The sequence below is a fragment of the Diuraphis noxia genome, unplaced genomic scaffold (assembly GCF_037042655.1).
Source record: "Diuraphis noxia isolate RWA-SAM2 unplaced genomic scaffold, SU_Dnox_SAM2 contig0005, whole genome shotgun sequence".
Taxonomy (NCBI): domain Eukaryota; kingdom Metazoa; phylum Arthropoda; class Insecta; order Hemiptera; family Aphididae; genus Diuraphis; species Diuraphis noxia.
In genome coordinates, this window is record NW_028301715.1 from 6,788,855 (window position 1) to 6,799,110 (window position 10,256).

The window sequence follows — 10,256 nt, forward strand, 5'->3', positions numbered from 1 at the left end:
TAGACGTAACTTGGCACTTTCACTTTGAACTTTCAGCATACTAGACACAGGACACTGTTATTAAAACCATTCAAATTATTAAGTATAAACGTCCGCACATTTACGCAACACACGACGTACTAATACAATTATTCTGTACTGTCCACTGTATAACAATGTGTAAGTAATTCTACCAGTCGTCCGATCAACGATAAGGTAACTAACGGATATTATCCGACCTAAGATAAAATAGGTAGTAGTTATGCTATATATTTACGAAAATTCAACGGATAATCCAAAAACTGTCGGTTTCGTGAAGTACCATTTAAAATTAACAATAACCTATAAAAATGTTAGTTAAAAAATATCGAATTCTAAAAAAAATCTATGAATATGCAATTATATGCATTATGTCCAAAATATGCAAAAACATGCAAAAAAAAATGGTCCTATTTAAACGAGAATAAGTCAAATCGTGGACAAATCTGACAACCAATCAATTTGGACTTAAGGAAAAAACACGCAAATGCATATAAATCCTAGCCTTAGTTATTACGTATCTGTACATTTAAATAAATCAATTAATTCTACTTGCCACAAAAACGTTATTCATTGTAAAATCAATAGCAATAATATTAAATGTTATTAAAAATATTTAAGTATCTTTAAATACCTTTAAAAAGGTAATTTTATATGATTGATGTTTATATATTTTATAAAAAAAATGTATGAGTAGATTAGAATGCAGTTGTTCTAAAAAACACGTCAAATAAAAATTAAAATAATGTCTTGCTGACATGTGATATGAAAATAAATATAAATATTTTCAAATATTTCAATATGTACACATAAATTTATAGTTATAAGTTTATAACAAGTTTTAGTGCGAGTAATAACAATAACTATTGTGAGCTTAACACGTCATGTGCCATGGTATAATAGTTTGTAAGACGGATAGAACATATTATGTAGGTGTGGGTGTGGTGTCCTCTTAAAAACATAAAAAAACTGCAAAAAACTACAAAAAACATTTTTAAAAATGCAGATTAACAATCACTAAAATAAAAATAAATTCCTTTTAATCTCGCCAAGGTAGTATTAAACATATAATCTAGCTTGATGTTTAATTGATAGACAAAAAACAAATGCTTTCACCATCCAAATTCTATACTTATATAGTTATATATTTATAGCTAGGAACCTAGGTTCACAACATACATGTATCAGTATTCAACCTTAGTACTGACTTTATTTTTTGAATTTTCAACTACAAAATATTTTAAAAAAATTGTCATTTTTACAAATTGGAACTTCAAAAACTTATGAAAAAAATTGTGCATTTACGATGTTTTCGATATTTTATTATAAGGCAATAATTATGAAACTTACAGCTTTATGACTAAGAAGCAAATATTTTATCAAAATAAATACCCCATTAAATAATTAACATTATAACATTATAAAACATTGGAAATCTTAAGGCTTGACTTTTTGTAAAAATTGTTAAATTATTTTAAATTATTTGATATATAGCCCTGAATTATTGTCCTTGATTAATATTAGGGTAATTTTATGTAAAATTATAAATGATTGAATTATTATTATATTTGTCTTTAACATATCTACCAACTAAATGTCTATCATTCGCCCATTAATCATATCATGAAATTGTCTAATAGGTATGATGAACTCTATGAAATGAACCTATAAGGCATCATCATTTGATATTTCTGTGATTTAGTTTAACTTGATAAATAATATTGTACACAAATAATATTCTTATTAACCTGGAAGAAGCTCTAAGTCTTCAGCCAATCAACATTGAACAATTAATTAATCATTTAAAACAAACTAAACTTTACCAACTAATTTAATCTAGATTCTAGATATATTTCAATCCTTTTTTTTCATACCATTATTATTGATATATATATATATATTATTGTTAAACTCCATTCTTGTGTAAAAAAATATTAATGCTTAAGGCCAATAACCTTTGTTGTTGAGGCTCAATTAAAATAAAAATAAAAAAAATAATATTCTTATTATACTTTGGTATTTACGACTGTATGAATTAAATAAATAAATACATTGAAAAAAAAATCTACCCGACTATAAATAAATCAAAAAACTTCAATATTTTTCGAGCTATATCCATAATATTATGTTTAGAAAATTCAAATATAAAACATAAATACTTTATGACAATTACCTTTATCAGGGATTCTTTCTTTCCAAATTACTAAGCAAATACAAATATAATTTTGACGTAAATTAGTGTTGCGTAAATAATATCTACTTAAACATTTGGTGAACATTTCAAGTATCTACGGTTCCTATCGAAATTACTAATATTTAAAATAAAAAATGATTAAAGTGAAAACTATTGTTGCGTAAATATCAAAGTTTTCTCGCTGGCTTACTCGACTGTTGAGCCGTTGGGGATAATATATAGTGTATATATATATATAGAATATATAGAATTTTCAAATATTAGTTGACCAAATTTAATACCTGCAGAAAACATCTTCGAATTGGCATCAATGTAGTTGAGTGCAGTGATAAAATTGAGTATATCCTGCTTTAAGAAAAATTTCATGTTAAACAAATGCAAAATACATATCATAAAACTAATACAAAGAAAATAGAGAGTAATAAAATATTTACTATGCCACCCCACCCATAAATTTCGTTTTAGATTCTGAACGGAGTGATGTGTGTGTGTGTGTGTTTTTTTTGTGTCTGTGTACAGTACACTGTACAGCATAACTAGTCGAAATAATGCTTCAATTTCAAACTTTGGGGGTGGTTTGTGATGTAAAATTGAAGATCCTTGGTGCATTATAGAGGTCAAAAGTAAACATTTTCCAACAGTTTTCGAAAAAATCGAGAAACACAAAAAAAAGTGACAAAAAAACGAGAATTTTTACGCAAAACCAATTTTCGGCCAAATCGATTTTTTTATATGGTTGTAGTTCAAAAATTAATCACTGTAAATACTTGACATTTTTACCAAATGTTTATGTTAGTGTTATCTATACATATACAGTTTAATTTTCAAAAATTTTTGACTTTTTTTGAGTTATTTATAGGTCATTGAAATTTTCGGTTTTTATGAGATTTTTTTTAAGTGTCGATAAAATTTTTTTGGCCCAATCAAAATACTTGAAAATTTAATACAAAGTTCCTCATAAGTTATTCTTATAGTGATTAAAAAATTATAATTTTGCTTCAAATAGCTATAGAGAAAATTTGAAGGGTCAGAAAAATGTTTTGAGCGTTTGAGTTTTAAATTTTTATGAAATCGCATAACCATAACGATTTATCCTCAAACCAGGTATATAATGTATATCTATGATAATATAAGGTATTATGAATTATGATAACTACATGCAATGTTTTTAGAAAAAATTATTAACCATGCCTTATTTATGCAAAATGCGTCCTAACTGAAAAATAAAATATTTGTTTCAAAATAGAATATATGACAATATTTAAATATAATATATGACAGACAAACCATCTCCGTTCAGAATCATGTTTCGTATACAATGATACCTATCATTGCATTCAAATTTAACCTACCCTAGTCAGAGGTCCACTCCACCCCCTAATTTACAGCAGAGCGACATCCACTTACCCGCTTTTTTTTTACTTTCGTATTATATAACGAGCTAGGAATGATGGCGTAATCAGAATTTGTTGGTCGTACTTAGTTTTGAACTTTTAAAGTCAGCCTTTTAAAGTTAGCTTACATACCAACATTATGAGTGTCATAAAAATACCGTTTCCCATATGCAGTTATATTGTGGAAGCGTGTGGAATGATTTCAGCTGCCAGCTTTGCTGATTAAATAATTGTATTATATCTAAAATAAAATAAATAGTTATGTGTCAAATTTTGTAAATAAAAAACAGACCACAATGGTTATACAATATAATAATTATAATAGTATTTATATGTAATTAGAGATTAAAATCATTAATAATTTAAGTACGATACATTGATACGCTTAATACGAATAGCAGTTTGTGAAAAATAACTAAACTGAAACCTAAAAGCCTATAACATTATTGGTTAGGAATTGAAATCAAATCGAAAATCATGAGTGTCGTAATTTAGTAAATCAAGCATAATTTTACACATAATGCAATGTTTATTAGGTATTTGAAAAATCGTGAATAAGGTTACAATCAGTCAGTATAATAATCAATGATTACTTTTGAAATGAAATAAAGTACTTTAAAAAGGTACCTATTTAATAAAATGTATATGTTAGTATAATTTAATGCGATTTTGGTCATTTACTATTTAGTATTTAAAAATATAAATGTAATCAGATACATAGTACTACCGTTGTTATGTTTTTATTTATCTGTATATATAAGTAGTACAATAATTATTACCTACGCAAACATTTCCGATATTTTAAACTAAGTATACATTCTAGCAAATATTTTTTTTTAGTTATTATTACGAATTTATCATTTTTTATCATATAATACATACACTGATATACCATATACGCATATTATGTATATAATAATTGTTGCTGCGCTTGAACGACACGATAAAAATTACAATTTAAACATAATCGTTATTCAATGATTTAACGTTTAAAATAATGATGTAACATAAAATGTTTAAATGTTTATTATTATGACGTATTTATAATAATGGTAATGTAGAATACGAGTTGTTTTACTGATCAACTGAATTAGAGATTCCCTCAAAGCTCCTATCTTTCAAGAAAATAGTGTCGATAAGGAATTAATATAAAATACCTATATAGGTAACGATAGGGGGTTACAAAAAGTATGAAAATCAAATTGGCTAGATATAATAGTAATATACTAATATTATAGCCCAAGATTATGGGTATATAATTATTAATATTTGTCAAACTAGATATGTAGTGTTGTACATAATTGTAGAGCTGTAATAGTACTACTAAAAGCTAATAAAATTAATAAAAAAACAATAATAAATATTTATGCGAGTTTATTAATAACTTCAAATTACTGTTACTGTTAAATATTATTATTACAATGACAGTAATATTATTACGATTCGAGTATTTTACCCGAGGGAGTGGTTGGTATATGAGTCCGCATGCAACTTTTGGTGACCAGGCCTGTAAGCGAAGCGAAGTCAGGTCCACTTGGTTTTGGCGAACGGAGTCATTTTATTTGTGTTACTTTAACCAACAAAGTTAAGTTTACTTATTAGGTTATCCATCTGTCCGAAGGGCAGGGACGCTCTCCCCCTTGAGACCCGCTTCTAACTCCCACCCACCCAAGGTTTGCTATTTGCCCCCAGTGAGTTTGGGGGCCGAGCCCCCTCCAACTCGAGGTCCAAGTTTAGCAACCGGATTCACTTTAATACACTTACGTTATACTTTAATAGGCAAAGTTACTATATACATATATACTCATTAATCTGTTATTTGCTTGAACATAATTTCAAAACAACTTAGTATAGCCGCGCATTAAATAATAGTTTCTGGTAAAAAATTTTTACACACCATCGTTTAAAGCATAAAAACAAATCGCTTAAAAACAAAATTGAAAAAGCGAGGGGTTCAGTAAAGCACATTAATTGTTCCACAGTATACAGTTTTGACACAAAATTATCGCCAAAACGATTTTTAATAATCCGTTTGCTCTCAGTACATCCGTAAAAATGAAAATATCAATGCGGTATACGCGATATTGTCACATGCTTAGAACTGCCAGTCGTTTGCAGTCGTATACAGTTCAATTAGGTAGCATGAATAATATTTTACCGACATTTAGTCCATTTTAATACTTACATATTATTGAGTATTTAAATCTATTGAATGCGACATCGACGCGACACCACGACACGGCATGTTATGGAAATCCAGCAAGATTTGTAACGTACAATGAAACGATTAATGTTCATCTAAAACGGCCAACGGTTTTTCATCAATAATTATAGAAAAAACAATAATTTTAAAAATCGATAAGACGTGATGTAGTACATGATCTTTAATAATTTTGAGAGAGTGCGCTACAACATATAGTTCTTACACAAGTTCAACTGTCAATGAAAATTATAAATATTGTTTGAATAAAACAAAAGCGCCAAGCTTCAGCATCCTTCTATTGCCGGCGCCGAATTAAAATAAATGTATGAATCGTTTGTTTCGGTTCTCCGTACAAGTCGTTTTTACATGGTTCATGGAACCGCGTCTGGATACTGCAACAGTGGTCCTGGGCAGAGTGGTTTTTGTTATTTTTTCTCTATTCCATGCGCACATATCATCATATATTTTCCATGCTACACATTGCTACACGCATAATATTTTGTGTAACGTACATGTGTTATAAAAAAAATGATATAATATAAAAGTATTAAAGTGACATCACTCAACATCAGTTTATTTAACGGTATTTAAACGTACGTATATATGCGTGTAATAATATGTCGTTATATTGTGTTTACATTTACATTTTGCCAAAAACTATATATTATATTGTGATCGTATACAGTGGCGCCGAACACGCACTTTACGAAGTTCGACAATTAAACTGCCTTCAACATTAAGTGAAGAGGTAACATAATAGAGTTTATATTTTCTAATCTCGCTGCTATCGTTTTATTAAACAAAGAAATATTATTAAACTATGTATGATATGTATATATTATTATTAGTTAAGCCTGTGTCTCAGTCATTTAATGGAACGGGTGGGTCAATCGAACTATTTGAACTGCCAGTTTCAATTTCATTCGGTGCCACTATATTATGATGGTAGGTACTAGGTACTGTAGTTGTTGGGTTATGATAGCTGCGAAAGTGCGAATGATGGATTATCACTGAACGAGACAAGACGGAGTTAAAGCCTACGGAAATGTCGAAACTTGTTGAACCAAATATGAGACAACCTATAGCTATATGAAATGACTTGCATCGTAGATTAAACCATAGTTTAGGTGGGCGACTACTTTTATAAACCGAGCACGTAAAATAGCGTGTCATTCTTAAATCTTAAGACTTAAAATCCAACCGGGTGGCAGAGCATCAATTTTTTTTTATATGAATACATAGGCTCTGATTTCCATGAAAAGCAGTGGATGATTGCGATTCAGAAGATTTCCAACGACACACCGCATATTATGATCTTTAGGCGTTATTAGTAGAAGAAGAAGATAATCATAATTCATAATATATTAGGTAGTTGAGCTTGAAATGCTTGAATGTTTGATACATGGTTAGGTTAGGTTAGGAGTAGGTATTAAAATCTATCAATGACCTATGATTCATAAATATATAATATTATCCCCAGTGACCAATATGTATTACTGTATTAGTCGTGATTAAATTACTATATTTAATATAGAATTATTCATAGCCGATGGTATCTATTAGGCCAATTAACATTTTGTTGTGCGGCACGTATACTAAAACTGAATTTTTCATTCTAAAATCCAACATTCTTTATTTAAACATTTTTAAAGAGTAAATAAAATAAAACACATATAAAGTTACATCAAAATAACATTTATTTTTACTTTTATAATTTTTAATGATATCGTTCAAATGTAACTAATTTCAAAAATGACACCTCTGGACTATGAGGTATTTCCTAACTTAGAAGGATACATATTACCAACATCTAATCAGTTGATTATACGGACTTACAGAAATTTTTCTGAGTCACATATCAATATAATTCCCTAAAGATAAATAAATCCGATCATTTGATCGAGTATCATTTCTATATTATATTTGTTCTATGGTATTTGTATACTCTTGTGACTATTGATTCTGTAACATCATTTAAGAGGTTTCAAAATTTCAACTATAGGTATTCTATTTTATAACGTCCCATTATTTTTATAAATCTGTAGTTTATAACTGGTTCAATACTTCAATGAGTACAATATAATATTAGCCATTTTGTACACGATGTACGAAATCAATTAAGCAACTAAACAGTTAGCTCAATTTCGTATTATTTAGTATCTGATATTCATATAACTACAATTAACCTCCTTAAACCATAATCAGTTCCTTGTTGTTTATTATTGTAATCTGTAAAATACAATTGAGAACGGTAAGATTGAGAATGTTATTTTTGGTAACACGATTGAGAACGCTCGAGTTTTTTATTTTTTTCCAACGTTGCCAAATGTAATTGATCGATAATATATGAGCACAATAATCTGTTGATATTTATCGTACTTTTATCGGATTAGTCGGATGTTAATAGTAACTTAGATACCTGATACGAGAGTTTGACGGTTAGGTTTTGCAGTCGTCGCCCAAACTATCCGTCACTAAATAATATTATCATATACTACGTATAGCATATTCCTTTGAAAATGAAAACTAACGAAATACAAATATTATATTTATTTCATTTTTATATATACACTTAGCTATACAGGTTTTAGATATTTTTATAAATTTTACGTATTTTAAATTTCTTATTAATGTTATATATTACATAGTATTAGGCGTTTAATTGTATACGATTATAATTATTAACTTACAACTTTTTTCAAAAATATTTATTTTATGTATACTGAATTTTTAAAAAGGCAAATAAATAATATGGCAACGTTGCAAGTAAATTCGTTCTCAATCGTATTGTTTTTTGAGGGGCCAGCGGTAAGTTCTTTGTTAATTTTAAGTGTTCTCAATCGTTCGGCCAAAAAGATATAACGTTCTCAATCGTTCGATAGCCATTGTAATTTATGCGACATCGAATTTTGATAAAAAAAAGATCATTAAAAGATTAGATAGTTTATTTTACAATCAGAGATTGGATTAAAAATATAATTTCAGTTACTCCATGTAAGTACTCTTCAACAAAATGATGGTTATAAAATAATAAATAATGATAGGTAATGTACCTATAGCACAATGTGGCTACTATTAATAATAAAAGTGTTATTAATAGAAAAAAAAATACAGTGGTGTATTATATTATTAGTTTATTACATAACTAGTGCGAAGTGTGATTCGCTGAGTTAAAAAAAATTAAGGTTGCAAATATTTAATTTAAGCTATTAATATTTTTAACTATTTATTCAACTTTGAGCGTTTATTTGCAGTGTAATTTGGCAAGAAAAAAAATCAATACTTTTTTCCAACTCGCTGATAGTCAAGTACCTTTGACCGGCACATTTTTAGCACGTGTTCGAAAAATTTGATTATTACACAATACACGTGACTAAAGAGATGTAGACGTATTTTCATTACCGTTAAATAATATACTCTTATTATCAGGCTACAAATGCCCGATTATTATTCAGGTGAGTAATATTATTATTATCTACTTGTAATAATATATCAATATGAATAACGTTTTTCTACATTATATGTAGCAAATTTTAATGCAAATACTATTTATCTTTAACCGAGATCCACAGTAACAGTTAGCAATTAGTACCTATAAATTACTATCAAATTATACGTCATGTTAAATAGAACTTTGTAATTCACATTAATATGTAAATATATGTTTATATATTACATTATGTATTATGATATCTAATATCTACACAAGTGTTGAAGTATACAATACATATCACATACTGCTGTGTACTCCATACGGTGCTATAATGGCTTTGATAAGTTTTAAAATAGTGGAGTTAATAAGATGATCAATAACTCACATGAGCATATTATCATGACGTCGGTGCCTACACTAATACATTTAAATATGTCCATATAATTTAAATCATCAGAAACTCAGAACATAAATATTGTGATTTGTGAATAATATATAAAATCATCAGCTTGTAAATAAAATAGAATGATATAATATGAAAAGAAAATTAAATCTTGTTATATCTATCTTATTAAAATACTACCTACTGATAAAATAATAATTTATAAAAACTTATGACATATATGACAATTTGGTAATAATTTTTTTTGACTCCCTCCAAGTTATAAATAAGTAATTAAAATACTTCATAAAACATGAAACAATTAAAATCAGGATTTGTATGCATTTCCTTTTTTTTAAAGAGAGACAGAGTATGCATTCAGTTAAAGGAGTAAAAAATATTGATAATTTGTTTACCAGAAAACGAATAGAAACAATGTCATTGACATTTGCAATCGTATTTTTGAGATTTTTAAGTTTCAGTAAGAATATATTTTATGTGAATCCTTTTATTAATTTTTTAATACTTGGCTATTAGAATTGAACATTTTATTAATTTTTAACTACAAAATAATTTGCAAAATTTCGGGATGAAATGCATTAAAATTTGAACTTAAAATATGTATAAAAAAA